Source organism: Spea bombifrons, chromosome 8 (assembly GCF_027358695.1).
Source record: "Spea bombifrons isolate aSpeBom1 chromosome 8, aSpeBom1.2.pri, whole genome shotgun sequence".
Taxonomy (NCBI): Eukaryota; Metazoa; Chordata; class Amphibia; order Anura; family Pelobatidae; genus Spea; species Spea bombifrons.
The window spans coordinates 35,162,063-35,179,436 of record NC_071094.1 but is presented as its reverse complement, the minus strand read 5'-3'; positions in this window follow the sequence as shown (position 1 = coordinate 35,179,436).

Genomic DNA, 17,374 nt, shown 5'->3' with positions numbered 1-17,374 from the left:
CCCTGAGTGAAGAAGCCTCAAATCTTTTTTGTTTGTTTTGTTTAATATTTTACATGTCAAATTAAAAATGAATATACTTAAAACATAATTAACGTGTTATATATTGGTGTAACAATTAGGATCAGGAATAATCCCAAGTGTGCTGGATCCTCTTTAAAGTGCTAAACGAGTGGTTTGCTTTCCCTATTAAATCCATCTAAGCCTACACAAAAGATTAGCACTAACTGTTAGTCAGTCGCAACATTTACATACGACATTTACATAAAACATTTTCTAAATGAAAAAAACAGTATTTTCATACAAACGTCCACCTTTTATTGCTGTAATTTATTTGAGACATAATATTAGGTGACGGCATCAAAGCATAAAACAATTAATTAAGATTAGAGCATCTATTGAAGGATACGATGATTTACATATAACTGAGGGATATACTCATCAAGGTGTTAATGGCTGCCACTAATTAAATTTAGCAATTGCTTGGAGCGGAGAGAAATTTGCATTAACTCTCAGTATTAAGCTTTATTATGCTACAGGGTGATGAAATGTCAGTCATAATATTACCATAAACAGTAAAGCCATATAGTCCCAATGTATATTGGCCACAATTACTTGTGTCAGCTCAGCGCTACCTTAAGCATATACTGACCACCATATTAGTGGTCCAATTGCCCTTTGTTCACCTTTGTTAGCTCAGTTGTGCTTGGAAGTAACGCTATATAATTAACAAAAGGAAACGCTCGTGGAACGGTGCCGTGCAGATGTTATTCTACATTCTCTGTGAATGGAATTACTAAATGACGATTTCTTTAAAGTAGATTTTTCTGTTCGCATTTATGTTTTCAAGGTAAATTATGGTGCAGAGGCGAAACATATGCGCGATCAAATGCAGTATTAACAAATAATGATAAATAATTATCATTATAATATAGATCACACCAGCAGCTAATATTTTTCTTTCTCCTGACCACGGCCATATAAATGTGACTGATGTTACGTGTTGCTTAGATGTATTTCTTACAGTTGACCTGGCACTTGACCAGAAGGGAATTGTGAGTTATTTGTAATGTCTGATCTAACAGTCTAGTTCTGAGGCAGCTCACATTAAAGCCAAAAAAAATGCCAATAACAACCACACCACTAACTTGAGGGAAAAAAGGTTGGGTCTCCTTTAGAACACGTGGAAAAGAACAAAACATACCAAATGAATGGTGTGTGGGCTCTGTAGTGCTGTAGAAAGAATATTGGGCTGGTTCTGTAGCCATTCAAAGACCAGAATTAGATTTTAGAGGGTAATACCGAAAGGGAATTTAAACATGCATGAAATAGGCATATAACTCCTGATACCAAGACAATACCAAGGACTGATTAAGGTTTGAGCCTTTACAGCAGGAAAAGGGCAGACCTAATGGGCCAAATTCTTCTTTAGCTCCAATGTTTTGGAATTTGTGTGCCTGTTCAATAAGTCCTCTCATCTTCGCTCAACCTCTGTAATACAGGTTGTGGATGACTGGTAGTTGGCAGTAAAAGTTGTTTGAGTTGTTTTTGTTCCACTCGCAAGTATCATACAAAATAAAATTGAGATTGACTCTGAAGCATCTCAAAATGTATCTTTCTTGTACTATTACAGAGAACAAAACTCGAACTCTGTCTAAGGTTGTTGGCTTTCTTGTGCAAGGGGGATTTGCCTAACCTTTTGATTTGCAGACTGTCTTCGAGGCAGAATCAGACTGATATATTGATGGAGATTTTTTCTCTTTAGTAGCACAGGAGGACAGGCTCCTTTCTGACTCTGGGGTGGTAATTTTTTCTCATATTGGGGAAATTCAGTCCTGCACCAAGTAGCTGGATGTGTCTGCACATGCCTGTCATGTAGCCTTCACTGTCTGTTTCTGCTGCAGCTCAATCTCATCCTTACTCTAAGAGATCAATTCTTTACAATTCTTGACAATTCTTTACATTTTTGGGGAATTCAGTTATGCACCATCTGGTGCGGCTCCATCTCCTTCCTTACTCTCAGGGATCAATTATTTTATTTTTTATTTATTCAGTTATTTATGTCGGTCTACCTGTGCCTGCCACGTGCTGTGCTCAGCCTCTATTAATGCTGTGGCTTAAACTCTTGGTGGATGAGTTATTGTACTTTCTAATATTGGGGAACTTCAGTCGTGCATCAAGGGGCTGCATTTGCCTACCTGCTAGTGCATGCCCAGGCCAAATGTCTTAATACTGCTTGTGCTACTCCTCTATCTCCTTCCTTACTCTGGGGGATTAGTCTTGTACCATATGGGTGGATGTGTCTGTATGCCAGCCACCTACTGTTGGCCATTGGCTAACATTGCTGCAGTACTGGGACCTAAACTAGCCAAGGCTATTCCAACATTTCTAAGAAAGCCTAGGCATTTCTTGTGTCCCATTATTCTATGCATGTGTTGGTCATCATGCACTGGTTCACCAAGCTAGCTCTCCCTCCAGACATTTGTGTCACTTGGACCTATGAACTAAGATTCATTTCAGATTTATCTGGAAAGTTAAACTTATTTGATACATTTGATGAAAACAATACTGAAATAAATACACTGGATCACAGTATATTTTTCTTTAATTGATAAAGAAAGGTCATACTTGTTTCTAACTAGACAACGTGTGTTTTTGTTTAATTCCTAAAATAATTTGTTTATCCTGAGGCTTCATCTAGGACCCATGGCAATTATCTTTCTTGTCATTATCAGCTGTCTTAAAGAAAAAACCCACACAATGCCTAGAGACGGAATCCTGCGTCTTACCAGAGAACAAGTAATTTCTGTTCCTAGAAAAATGTGACTTGTAGAACCCAGGGGTTAGACCAGCATGGTCCTGTTCTTCATAGCACACCATCTCAACTGAACTGTCAGTAGTTGCCTTACATGCAGACTAGAATTGCTGCAAAAAAAAAAAAATGAAAAAAGAGCCCCAAGAAAACAAGTTTGTTTTAGATTTTATGATAAAAAAAAAATAAATGGAAAGCTACACATTTCCAAGATGAGGTATGAAGAAAATAAAGAACAGAGAAATGTTTTCTGTTGATGTCAGTAATAAATGTTAATGCAATAGGTTTGAACATTTCTCTTCAACTCTGAAGAACAACGGGGAAGTAAATATTCATGACTAGCCGGGACAGGGTTAGATATGCCAGAGCAGGGCTTTCCAAAGAACATGGACTGCTGTCAACCAGAATTGTATACTTGCATGAAAGGTAGAAGACTGAGCTGAAGGCAGGTCATCAGATCATCATCAGATGAGTGGATGGACAAGGTACTTGTGTATTTGGAAACAAGTAAGGTAAGTAAGTTTCCTCTTGTAGCTTTGTTGAAACACCACAAGCCTGCTGCTAGCCCCCATCTCAAGAGAGGCCCCTTGCAAGATAGAAACAGGTTTTCAGTCTTCAGTTTGGAACACTTTGGCAGATCTACACGCAAGTTTATTTTTTGTATATGTTCCAAATATGAGTTTTGGGGACATTGTTTCATTTTGACCAAATGTTACCTTTTTAAATGCACATTACTTTCCTCTTGATCGCCTCCCTGTCTGGCTTCCAACAGCAATAATTTATCCCCTTTTTTAGCAATTTACTTTTTCCCTTCTCTCTTTCACCTCTTATTGCTTTCCTGAAATATCACAAGCTCTCTGCCAGCCACCATCTTGACACAAGCACTAACGTAATATTTAATATCCTCTAAAGGAATGTTTGGCGGCCGAAACCATTAAATCTTTCTCTCTTTTCACGTTAGATATACATTTGTTTTTCAGCACGTTTTCCAGGTCTTCGTACCTTTGCTGTTTCTTTAATTACTAAGTTCATAACCATATAGTATTTTTCAATCAAAGGTTTGATTAATGATTTTACAGCATGGAATAGTATTGAATTCCAGGGGATTGGGTGTAAAATTACTAATCCTGTTATTCTCTTTTTTGTGGGAATGGCCTGCAGGAATAAATCTTAATCATTATTTTTCATGAAAGTTAAGGATGCAAAACCAGATTAGCTTATATGTATCCACCTACCCGTTTATTATTATTATTATCAAAAAGTCATTTAACCCAAAAAATGTAATGGCCATTGGTTAATGCTGTGTTCTTAGAAAGCTGTCTAGAATTATTCTTCAATTGCAAAATAACAGTATAGGCATCTACTAAAATATATTCACAATAACACAGAAATTGTATTTATTCTGAAATATAAACCTTTGTATAGTTACAGGCTCTAATACAACACCTAAACATGGACAGCCTTTACAATAAAGTAAACCCAGAATATCTGAAGGCAAGGTGAGCAAAGAGGTCCACATCTGGACTCCCCTTTTCACTTGGAGTGAATCTCATGAGTTCCCACAAAAGGAGATTTTGCTTACAAAGAAGTATAAAACAAATTAAACCAAGACAACAACTTAATAGCCTGCTTCTCCGCTCAGAGGTGTCTCAAGTTTCGTCCACTTGTACCATTAGAGAGGAAAAAAAAATCTTTAGCAATATTTTTTTGGTTCAGCTCACTTGAACCACAAGTCTGCTGTACTCTACTGGTGTGGTCTGGGAATGTTAACACATGTATCTAGGGTTAACCATGGCTTTTTGATGGTGAGATAGGTTGATGTGTTAGCTCCCATAGGCTTCAGTTGTCTATTTCCTTAGATCCAACTCTGCCTTGATGGACTGTAGTCTCAGAAGATGATATGATGTTCTCTGTGGCCCTACAGAGTTTCTTTGTGCGCTGCCCTTTAATAGTAGTAGTTATTTAGTCTAATATCTGTTTATGTGCAGTTTAGGAGGTGTATAATGGTATATAATGGTATACCCAGTGTACACCTCCTTCATTTGTTCATAGTGGTGAACTAACTGTATCCTGCTGATGATGAAGAATGTATGCTTTGTCTCACATTTTCATTCCAAACTTGACTTTTTTCTCTGTAATAGCATACGTAAGCTATAACTTGAGATGTTCCTGAGTAGTGATGCGCCGTCAGGCAGGCCATTAAGTTGCTGTTCTTGGTTTTGTTAGTCTCAAAGCTCATTTTGCACAATTAACTTGAAGTGCGCCCCTCTCAGTGTGTTTATTATGGGAATCAGACTTATGTTCCTGTTCTCAGAGTCTGTATACAATTATTGAATGGCTTCTACTATAATTTACTGATAGGCCATGGCTTTCATTGTAAGAAAGGGGGGCAGGGAAGACAACATAGGTGCAAATTTCTGTAACAAATGTAATGATTGACAAAAAACAAAAGCTATAGGTAGTTTTGATTAATTCATCTAGCTGTGAATGCAACATTAGTTCAAAACAGGTTTGATGCTATAGTTCATTATCCAATGAAATCTTGCACGTTATTGATAACATGTTTATTAAATAATTTCAGATGCGTGATGGTTCAGCAGTGCTTTAAGGTATACACTATATTTGATTCAAGTTCACACAAAAGATTTGCTGTTTATGTATTCACTTTACCATATGGTTGAGTAAAAAATGTGATATATTTTAAGTATGAAAATGTATATACTGACATCACAAGTGTGTACTTTGCGTTTGCATTAAGAGCTATCATGGAACCCATCTGTGTTTTGCAGAATGTAGGAGTCAGATATGAGCATATGTTAACCATAAAATATCAACAATAAGAAGAATTCTTAAGTGGTTTTCTCTTAAAAATATGAACCAATGACTCTTCTATGCATCGTGGTAAGGGTGGCAACAGTGAGAGAGCCGGAGCTCTCTAGATCCCAGTTTCACCCTTCCTTCTGCCTGTCTGGCCAGTATTATTGGTTATGATGGCAGGATTGTGTTTGTGTGCTTTTTGAGTGCTGTTATAACTGATTTGCATATGATCTGCATATTGTTTTACATATGGTGTGATGCATGCTGGTTATAGCTCACCACCACCTTATTGAAAAGCTCTTGGAGGGTGGTGGAGATTGCTTCCTCAATAAAGTGAGTTCCTCTTTTACTGCAGTGCAAGTTTTGTCTTGTTGTTGGGGTAAGTCACTGTATTATGTATGCTTCTGTATATTACAGTGCTACCAAGGTTCTGAAAAGCTACGATTCTTGCTGTCTCTGTTGTTAGTCCTGCCTGATGGTTGAAGTTTTGTGTTCTTGGTGGCCATGGGGAGAAGGAAGGATTGTCTAGTGGGTGTACCTAGTCGGGTAACAGGTTGTTCTTCTCACAGTGGTATTTTGCTTTCTTCTGGGTCAACAGTGGGGACTGAACTGGTTAGACTGATGGCTTTTTTTACAGATATATAACTGTAAGAAAAATAAATATTCTCATACCAAGTAAAGCTATTGGATTTTATAAAGTTTTATAAACATCCAAGTTTATAAAATGATTTCTGTTTACTATTGTTATTGGTGTAGTTAATTAACAAAAGAGCACACAACATAATAATTGCAATCAAGCGTTCACACTTTTTCCCCTCAGAAATCTCATGGTGCTGCCACAACCACAGGGGATTCTGGGTAGCAACATGCAAATAAGGTCAACAGTGATCATCTTTTGCCTCTATATCCACTTTATACATGGATCCCTTGAAAGTAATTGCCCGCTGTACAGGACAGCCTTTAGACAAAACTCAGAAAGAGATGCCGTAGCCAGATCACCACTCATGGACAGTTGTTTTGTCCTTAATGGGACTCATCAGCATGAAGTTGTGATACCAGCTTAATACTTGAGGCTTGGGGAAGCCACAACAAAAGTTGATGGGAAACCCTTCCGCTTAAATTTAAGGGGTAGTGGAAGTATTATTAAACACTCATCTACAGACACCAGACAAGCCAGAAGGCTTGTTTTTTCCCCCCTCAGAAATCTCATGGTGCTGCCACAACCACAAGGGATTCTGGGTAAGCGCATGCAAATAAGGTCAACAATGATCACCTTTTGCCTCTATATCCACTTTATACATGGATCCCTTGAAAGTAATTGCCTGCTGTACTTATATATTATATAATAATCCACACTGATGATTCCTTTAGGTGACAAAAAACTATAATTTTCTTAATTGTCTTATTTTTAGTTATGTTTGAATTTAATACCCATTCTATGGTTGCTATGGCATCACTTTTTTTTTTTTATAAATGATAGAATTGCTTCTATTTTCTCCATTTTATCGTCTCTGGTATTTGATGTTTCCAATATTAACTTGGTGTCCACCGAAATATTATTTAACTTAGGTAAACTATCTTCCATATTTTTCTTCAGGTTTGAGTCTAACTTTATGATCAACCCCCCGGATCATATGTATTAGTTTAAAGTCACTGAGCTTTTCAAAAAGATCCATTAATCTGCCTATGGAGATGGCTGCCTGTGGTCATATAGCGTACATTCCCAGTGCTAGAGGCAGGACTATATGTCTTATACTAAAACTGGAACAGCGAGCCATACATTTCCAAATTATTATACCTTGCACCAAGGTTTTCTGTGCTCTTATATTACTCCATAGAAATATCTTTTTCAGGCTCCAGAAAAAAAGAAAAAAAAAATACCTCTACCACCTAAGCTTTTTAGCGATTTCATTTTTATTTAAGCATTTAAGTATTGATTGTTTTAGTTTTATTGTCTAAATGCAAAAACTTAGTTGAGGCCAGTTTGTCATGGATATAAGTTATTATTAATTAAGTGAGAGAGATCTGAACGTTGTTATCAGGTACTGATTTCTATAGTTTCATACCTGATAACTTCCCACGGCAGGTGCACACGGAACAAGTAACATTCACGAGAGATGGGATTATCAACATGAAGGAGAGTGATGGCTGGGGCTACCTCCATATAGCAATAACAGGGTTACTCCAGAGAAAAAGAAGAGTGACCAGGAGGTTCTGGGTCAATCACACAGAGTTCCTAGATATAAATAGCGTCATCATGTTCTGCTATGCCGTACAATACAGACTGTACAAGGAGTGCGTCACATAACAATTATTATTATCTTTAATTTATATAGCGCCAACAGTTTACGCAGCACTTAGTACAATACATATATTCAACGGGTAAGACAAGAAAAGAATTGACAGACTAAGATAAACCGATACATTAGGTGGAGAGAGCCCTGCTCGCAAGCTTACAATGCAGGACTACAGAAACCAAAGGACAGGATGGCTCTGCTCAAACAAGCTTACAATCTAAATATCATGGGACCAATATAGGAGGTCTGACGAAAAATAGGCAGACTAGATGGGATGGATGCTATTGCTGTCAACTTTTTGGTTCCTGCTGAAAGCCAACATAAACTATTTAGCAAGAATGACAACTTAACAGTTAAGAGGAACATTTACATCAACTCAAATTGTAACTGTGCACACCAAGACACTGATTAGCCTTCTCTACGTGTTTTGTTAACATTGCATGTATTATTAAGCAGCACGCATTTAGCCTCTGGGTTTTCAAACTTGTTAAGTAATTTAATTGAGGAATGCATGGAAATATTCAACAAACTTGAAAAAGACCTCATTGTGAGGCCGAAACGTTGTTCTTTATCTCAATAAATCTGCCTGATGTTGGAACTCTGGGTTCTTTTGGAGTGTGCAGATTCCTCATTCTGGTTGTTTGGAAATATTTAATATCCTGCGTTAGAAAAAAATCCTAGGAATTAACGGAGTGTTTCTATCTTGACTTACTGCCACACACTTTGGACAATTCAAATCAATCTCCGCTTCACTAAAACACATTATGAGGTACATGCCTTATTATGTACAGTAGACACATGGAATGTTCTTTGATAACTGAACCTCAAAATAGGTAATATTACCTCACCTATGTGTTCTTGGATTTTTTGTACACCTTTTGGTGGTGTTACAGACTCTTGTCTGTGAAGGACAATTAGACGCTTTTGCTAAATTTCTATGTATTATTATGTATCCATTTAGAAAAACTGGGGACAGTTTCAAGTACAAAGTCCTTGATGTATTTTAAACTAATTCTACATGAAAACTTAAAAAAAAAAGCTGTAGAAAGAAGTTAACAATGACTCACCGTTATGAAAAAAAATAAAAAAAAGGTAATCCTTAAATTGTTATTTGGACACAAGATAAAGATGATTTAGAAGACTTTGGACAAATGAATTCTAGAAAATGTGTCTGTCCGCAGGGCTGAAAGAATAAATGCAAAAGGGTTTTTGTTAACAATAGTTAAGGAAGATCAGGAAGTGAGAAGTGCTTACTCCAGGAAGCTCTTACAAATAATTTATGTCGTCCTGGACAAACCACAAATAGCTCATTCTGACAAACAGCATTAAAATGGTCACTGGTTGTTAATTTGATTTATAATATTTCTTTTCAAAGTTGTTTTTACACAGCGTGTTTGTTGGCAATCCTTAACGGTTTTTTTTCCTATGTGATTTCAAGGACAAATTTTACCATATTTTTCAAGGTAGGATCTTATTCCTACTTCTTGTTTTCAAACCTATGATAGGCTCTAGCATGGTGTACACCGATTCAAATATATATCATTTTCCTTGTTTAACCTCAAAAATTCCAGAAGGATGTGCAATTATTGCAAAGCTATTGCTGTATACCCATATTCAAATGTCTAAGTTATAATCTATAAACAATAATAAAATTAATACAATAAAATGGAAATGTTCCAGATCAATACATTTAATCTAAACTTCTCTTTGAAAAACATGCATAGCCCTCTTAAATATATTTAATTTTGCCATTAAATTTCATAGATTTTTATGCATTATTTTGTGTAAGCCAGCCAGTAAACCAGTGGAGTTTTCAGTCTAATAGCTCCTTTTGCTGTTTTATCCGGAGCTGAAATCAACTTCTTCCCTTGAGTCGTCAAATGCTTGCTGAAAGAAACTAAAGGACCCTGCATCTCACCCATGCGCAGGTTGGGTTACCTGGGCTAGGGTGGCTTTGTGCCAGTTTGTCTTGTGTTCTGCCTCATATGGTTCACTTTTTTGAGGCATAGGCACAGCCTTAACCCCTTCCGTACCGGTAACGTACCTGGTACTTCCTGGTTGGGCGTCACCCACAGACCGGGGTGTCCCCAGCGATCCGTAGAGGCCACTACCCCTCAATTCCGTGCATGTGATCGCTTCAAGCGAAGACGCAGTACGATAACGCCGGTCCTGAAGGGGTTAAAACAGATTACGAGACAGATGGCGGAACATATTTTTCTAAAAAGGTATAGCAGCAATAACATTTATTTATAATTCTTCCCTACCCAATCATTTCAGATTTTACTTGGCTATCCTGATAAATATTTTTTTTTTTTATCTCACCATCTTCCCTGAAGTTCTTGCGTTTACTGTTACAATTTCATACGATACAATTAATAGATTGAACCATGACAATTGCCATTTTCAGATTTACTGTGTAATGTCACAGTCATTTTTCACAATGTATTGGTGTTTAAGGTCACCAAATAGAAATGGCAATATGTGCAGAAGTTGGTCTAAATAGATCTTCATTATATTTTGTCCCTTTTTTACACAACCATTTAATTTCTCAGTTTATTCTAGTTTTTTTACGATTTGATAGATAACATGGACAGCTAAACCATTTAGAATTATAAGTGCTAAATGCTGCCTTTTGATTGGCGATAAATCAGCTTTGGGCTTCATAAAATGTGCTGTTAATCACTTGTACGCTGCGCTAGGTGCTTAAATTAGCAGGAGATGAAATAATTGTATAACATTTTAAATTTAAAGTGGGATTTAAAACTTTGGAACACTGAACATTTGAAAATGTATTTTATGCCGAATTAGCAATTTTTTTTAATTTTTACTTTGTTATTTTTATTTTATTAAGTTTGACTATATTGCTTGTGGATATTTCTGCCATAAATCATACATGGATATTTTCTATTTTCCAATTGTAGACTGCTATTTTATGCCTTGTTATATTATCATTTGATTTAATACTAAAAGAAAAAAAAATAGAATTCATGGTTCTTCATACTAACCATTTAGCATAATTGAATATCTTTTTCATGCTGGCATCAGAGAAGGAGTTTCAATTCTTTTTCCAAAAAGTTATAAAATCACAATAGTTTGTGCATGCTAGGTTAAATTAACAGCAAGGATATTGGGTAGTTCTACAGTAAACTGATCTTGAATTTAAAATATTATAAACAACAGGTCAGTCATTGAGTTTACATATACAAAAAGTTACTAATTACCATGCCATAAATAATATATCGTGTATTCAGAATCTATTCACATTATGCCCCAGAAAAAAAAATCTATTACTAGCAGTATTCCAAAATGGTGGCATTGAAATGAAAATATTTTTGGAGAATATTTTCTGTAATATTTCTCTTTTCTGGACTCCTTAGTCAATCAATGTTCATTAGTATGATATATTATGGAGACAGAAATATCTCACTATTATTTTCTGATAGCCATGTTGCTTTTTGAATGTTACCATTTAAGTATAATTTTAATCCACATGAATGAAAATTAATTTTTAAGTATCGTCACACCCAAAATAGGGACATTGATGAATCCAACACGAAATACTATTACTATTTTCTGGTACCCACTAAATGAGTAACCAGGACATTTTATGTCATTTTTTTCTTGTTACAACAATCTTTCTTTTAGCACAAACAGGAAGTTCTAACACACTTCCTGGATTCTACCCGCATTGTTTTTGTTAGACTAAACATGAGTTTTTAGTTCTAGAGGTTCTATACAACTATGCAGGTCCTCCATAAACCTATTATCATAGGAAGACTTACCGCTTTAAAGCATGTGAAATAAAAGCAAAATGGCAATTTTCTTATACAGCACAATGGGAAATTGTGGGAATTCACAAGATATACAACGTTTTCAATGCACTATGAACTTTCTAGGCTGAGAAAATCCGGATAAAGACACAATGGCTGTCATTTTTTGATTCCTAACACTTTTACAAGGGGCTCCTTCATTTGGATTTGTCTGCTACTTCATACATAACTTTAAGCATACCACAGGTTTGAAACTGCATGAGCCTGAGTATTCCATATACACACAGCCGTTTCAATCATGTGTATAATCACGGAAATTGGGATTGGGAATACTCTGAAATGTAGTTTAAATAATGCCTGCAGAATGTTAATCAAATGTTAATTATTTTTTTATGTTTTAACAATACATTAACACATTATTAAATTAAAGTAAATTATTAAAGTAAAGGTGGATAGTAAAATAATTGTTACATATTAAAAAAAAATACTATTAAACAACTATTAGATTTTCATACATAGACATAAACATAGTATTTTATTTAGTAGTTTCCACCAGGGGCATATTTTTCTTTTCCTCAGGCCCCTAACACAATTATCAATGCAACGAAATGTTATAATGAAATACTTTTATAAATGCTGTGTTGATAGATAATATAGCTGGGGTTATTTAATTAATAATTTAGACACTACACTGAATGTTTCTCATGTATATGCAATTCAAATTGGAACACCAAAAAAAAATTCAGTATGTTGGGCAGCTCTTGAGTGGAGGGTGTCTAGATTTGTATTGCATTCTGCTTTTTCATTTGTGGCACCCACTGTTTACCCGATTGACTGATCCCTGGATACTATGTTTGTGCGTCCCTGCACTGTATGCTTTCCACTATAACCTCAAATATTATTTTAACAACCAGTGTGATACTATACAGCATGTCATCTTAATTGTGTATCATCAGCATTTGGCAATCAAGCCCTCTCTAACAATGCCCACAAAGTTATTACTGAACAGTTTTAGCTAGATATTTAAACATCTATATCAATCCAATCTACAGAACAGATAAAGAAAGAATAATTCATACTTGTTGATCTGAACCAACACGAGATGTATCTGGTTCATTGCCAAGGAGTAGGCGTAGCATCTAATCAGCTTGCAGCAAAAATCCTAGTTCAAAATTGGTTAGGAAGAATTCTAAATGTTGACCAGTAATGAATAATCCTGGACTGAACCCGGAGCTAACATTTATTTTATATAAACCTGATGACAGGAGCATAATGTTAACTTTCTAGCACTCATCCTCATCATCAAGCCAAGTATGGCTCACCTTACTCCACCTTACTCACTCACTGATAATAATGAGTGATCCAGGAGATCACTGCTAAAGTCAATTATTTATGAAACTTAGGGAAACATAAAGAGACATTATAGAAGGTGTGCAGTAGGGAAAATTGCTCCAATACATCCAGATGCAATGCGAGCGATTTCTAAAGACAGTGATTCTTGAGCTTTTAATACCGGTATGTTCATGACTATTCATGACTGAGCATTGCTGTCTGCAAAAGCATTGTTATTTTTTTGAATATTTTTCTGCACGAATTCAGGATGAGTAAGCAAGCGCATTTCAAACAGGTACATTATCGCCAACGGAAATGTACATTTCTTTCCTGGATCAGTAAGAAAACACTATGTAAGCTTGCATGCAACTAAAATAGAGGCTTTCGCAGGATTGATACAGGGCCGCCGTCAGAAATCATGAAGCCCAGTAGAAACCAGAGTCACCTCACCACCTTATGCTCACAATGGACCAACCAGGCCCTAACATCTAGAAAGAAGCCATCTGGGAGAGGCGATAAGAGGGCCCATGCTTGCTCAGGCCTCTTACATGGGTACCGGTTGTACTCGTTGATGGCAGCATTGGATACACGAACACGTTTAGACTAAAATCAAACATTTTGACTTTCAAATGCCTTGGGACGATGAACCATTTTAAAACATGTGAAGTATTAGCAAAAATTGGCAACAACGAGAAATATAATATATTTTTATATTATTAATACATTGAAAATACCATAAAAATAGTGCCAGTATATATGATTATTAGTATTTAAACTATTACGGGTAAACATAATTTTTGCTATGATTTGCTTGGATTTGGACATGGATTTGGACATGCGCCCTATGACCTTTATATACAAGAGTGGAGTTTATCAGACATCTTGATATCTAGTTGCGTGTCGAATAAAAATGATGAACCTGCGACAGCAAAATCGATCCACAGTAGTATATCAGGTCTAGAGAAAGAATCTACATTTTGCAGACTTAGATTCCATTTAGATATTAACAAATATTCGGCTTCCGAATGATTCATGTTTTAAGTGATTATAATTCCTAGGTGCCAAACAGAAATGTCTTGATAAAGTGGCCTGAGGCTTGTTTTTAGGAATACCTGGTTATGAAGAAGGAACGTACAAATAACTTTATTGACTTAAATAAACTTATTTGGCAATCTACACTGCTTAAGATCACCAAATGAAATATTGTTGTTCATAAACAATGGAAGACTGCAGTATAAAATCAGAGTTTTTGTATAAAATTCCCTTGATATTTGTGTTTTATTGATGTCACATAGCATGGCTATTTTTAACTAACTTGAATAGAAATGCCTCTGGCACAAATGGTAATTCGGTGTATGCAGAAGGTTTTCTCACGCATTGTTGGGAACGGATAGAAAATGGACATTTTATAGTCGCACAGCAACAGATACTAAAATCAAATCATTGTAGACATTTCCCATTTTATAGATAGCAATACGGTGGCCAGTGATCTTGATACAGAAAATACTATGAAAAAATTACTTCAGTCACACCTTTGCTGGTCTGGAATGGCAAATTTACTATCCCAGACGATACGACGAGCCGAGGCAAATTACATATACGTAGATAAGTAAAATATTTCACCTGCTGGCCAGTTTCCCATTAAGCAGAGGACTCATTAGCAAGCGTTTTATCCTCTGTATAGCTATTTGCATTAATGTACACCTGGAAACTCTCTAAGTGAAGCGCTGCTACCCTATTTTTCGTTTATTTCTTTGTTACTCTGGAACAGTAATGGACAATTATCTTTAATCTCTATCCCCTCTTTGTTGTTAGCCCTATCCCTATTAAGATACATTTTAATCCAACTCAGACCTAATCCTTTTATTTTATGGAGAGAATCCAGGGGCTTCAAAATAGTTGGAATTAGTCAGGAAACATTTTTTTTCATTTCCCATTATTCCTCAGTGAAGACTGTATTGGGATCCTATTATTCAGCTCATGTATGTAGTTGTCAAACACTTCCTGGACTCAACCGTCACTGGTTTGGCAGACGGGTGTATAACAAACGATTTTTGCAATTTTACAATTTGATTCTCCAGTAAAGCTATTACAATGATATCCTACAACAAGGCATTATTTACAATTGTTATTTTGTACGTTTAGAGAGGAAACGTATGCTGGTCTTGAGTATAAAGGTAAGGGGAAGATACCTTGAGGTTGAAAAAAATGAGCTAAAAGACGTTCAGCAACGTTGGTATGGGTGCAATTGAAAGAAAACACTGGTTTATTGGTATTTTGGCTTAATAGTACTTGTGAAAGAGAGAGGGAAAACTTGGTCCTTGGTTATACAGCTGAGTAGGCTATGAAGTCCAAGGTATTCTTAGGGCTTCTCAGTTTGGTTCTCTGTGTAACTGGGCATGTTTTCACTAAACTTGGTGGGTTGGTAAGTGGATGGAGAAGGCCCTTGTACCCTTCGACTGACTATTTTTTTTTATTTCCATATCTCATTTAAAATGCAGTAGCTTAGATAGTGGGTAGAATTTCTTTTATAAAAGCCAGCCATAGACTAGGCCTGGGTGGGATATAAATTCTCCAAAATGCTGACTACGCCTGTGCCAGGGACGAAGCATAGGCCCCAATAGTCCCTGCAGTGCAAGGAAGGGGGAGCCCCATCGGTTTATTGGCACACAAGTGGTTGGCACTAATGACATCTGCTTTATACACAATTCATGTAATTATTTCTCATAAAGCACGTTCAAGGCGTTCCTTTTCAGATCACTGGTGAATCTGTCTGCAAAACTGGCACCTATAATTCATTACCCTTGCACATACCTGAGTCCTGGAGAAAAAGTTACCAGGGGGCTCTGAGAAAATTAAAAATTAAATACTCTCCTGCACTTAACTAATTCTCTCTAGAAAGAGCGGGCCCTGTATAATGCATAATTCAATGGTTAAGGAGACCTTGAAGAAATCTCACTGATTTAACTGTACATTATACAGGGCCAACCAACTAGAAATCCATTGGGGCTGGAGCTTCCTAATGTGTACTGAATGTATACCGAAGTCAAGGAGCTAAAACACAACTCTCATGTCAACTCTCCTTTTAGTAAATTAACCCCTTTGTGTTACGCCAGTTTAGATGAACTTATATTTTAGTGATTAATCCTTAGTGGCTAAAATCACAAAACCTACAGCATCAAACTGGAACCTACCTGCACTTTTAACCCCTGATTTCTATTTTATATTTTAAATAAATGCCTCTATGTAGTGGATAGTAATTGCATGTTGAACTGTTAATGTTATTTCATTGTCTCATTTTCTTCTGACCTTTTTATGTTATAAGTCATTTATTTTCTTAATAACTTATACTTAATTTGGAAAATATAGATTATGATTACTTGAAATTATAACCTTCAATGGTCAGTAAATTATAGACTCCATTAGCAAAGTGTTATCCTAAAACCCAATTTTTCATAATTATATAACAATTATAATGCACATTTGCCTCCATTTCTAAAACACAGTAAAGCGATGGCTGCTGTCACTGCGATGACCTGTATGAATAATTAATTATTCTAAATGTATTGGATAGCGTTGTCATTTAGCGCAAAGTTCATTCCTAACCAGCTCCTTGTAATGCATTTAACATTACATATTTTTTACAATGTGGTAATGTTACAAAATATCCAACCAAAAGGACAGCTTTTTTTTTCATAAAGACCTGAGGATGAAACAAATGTAAATCCATTGGCAAACTGTACTTGGTTTATTTACCAACTACTTCTTTAATTTGAATTGTATGTTATTTTAAAACATTTTTGTAGCCTTTCATACCTAACATTCTAATGCCTTTGATCCATTTGTTGATGCACAGTTTCCCTGGATGCCATGTTAGCAATACTCTATATACGTTATGGCTGTGACGCCATTTCTGACGTTAAGTGGTCCTTACTCCTTAAATGAACCTGTGTAAAATTCAGGATACCCCACCCTGTCGTACGGATCATGATTTGTGCTTTATCACCACCAACCCTGCTTATGTTTCAAAGGGAGCTTCCACTATACTTGTATATCCTTTAGCTACTGGCCAATGGTTGTAAGGAATATTTATATAATATTTGTCTTATAAATAGTAATGATACTACTTATTTTGGTGTTCCATGCAACAACTCCCCTACCATGATCTCATGACCTGGAAGCCTCTTGAAGATCGGAGCATGGTATTGATTGTGTCACACATGATGCAAGGTACAAAGTAATTGCGTTAATACAAAGATGTCAAACGTCTTTACGCAAGCCACGTTTTGCCTTATATATAGAAAAATGGATCTTTGCTTGAGACAATAGTCTGGCTTTACACAGCACTG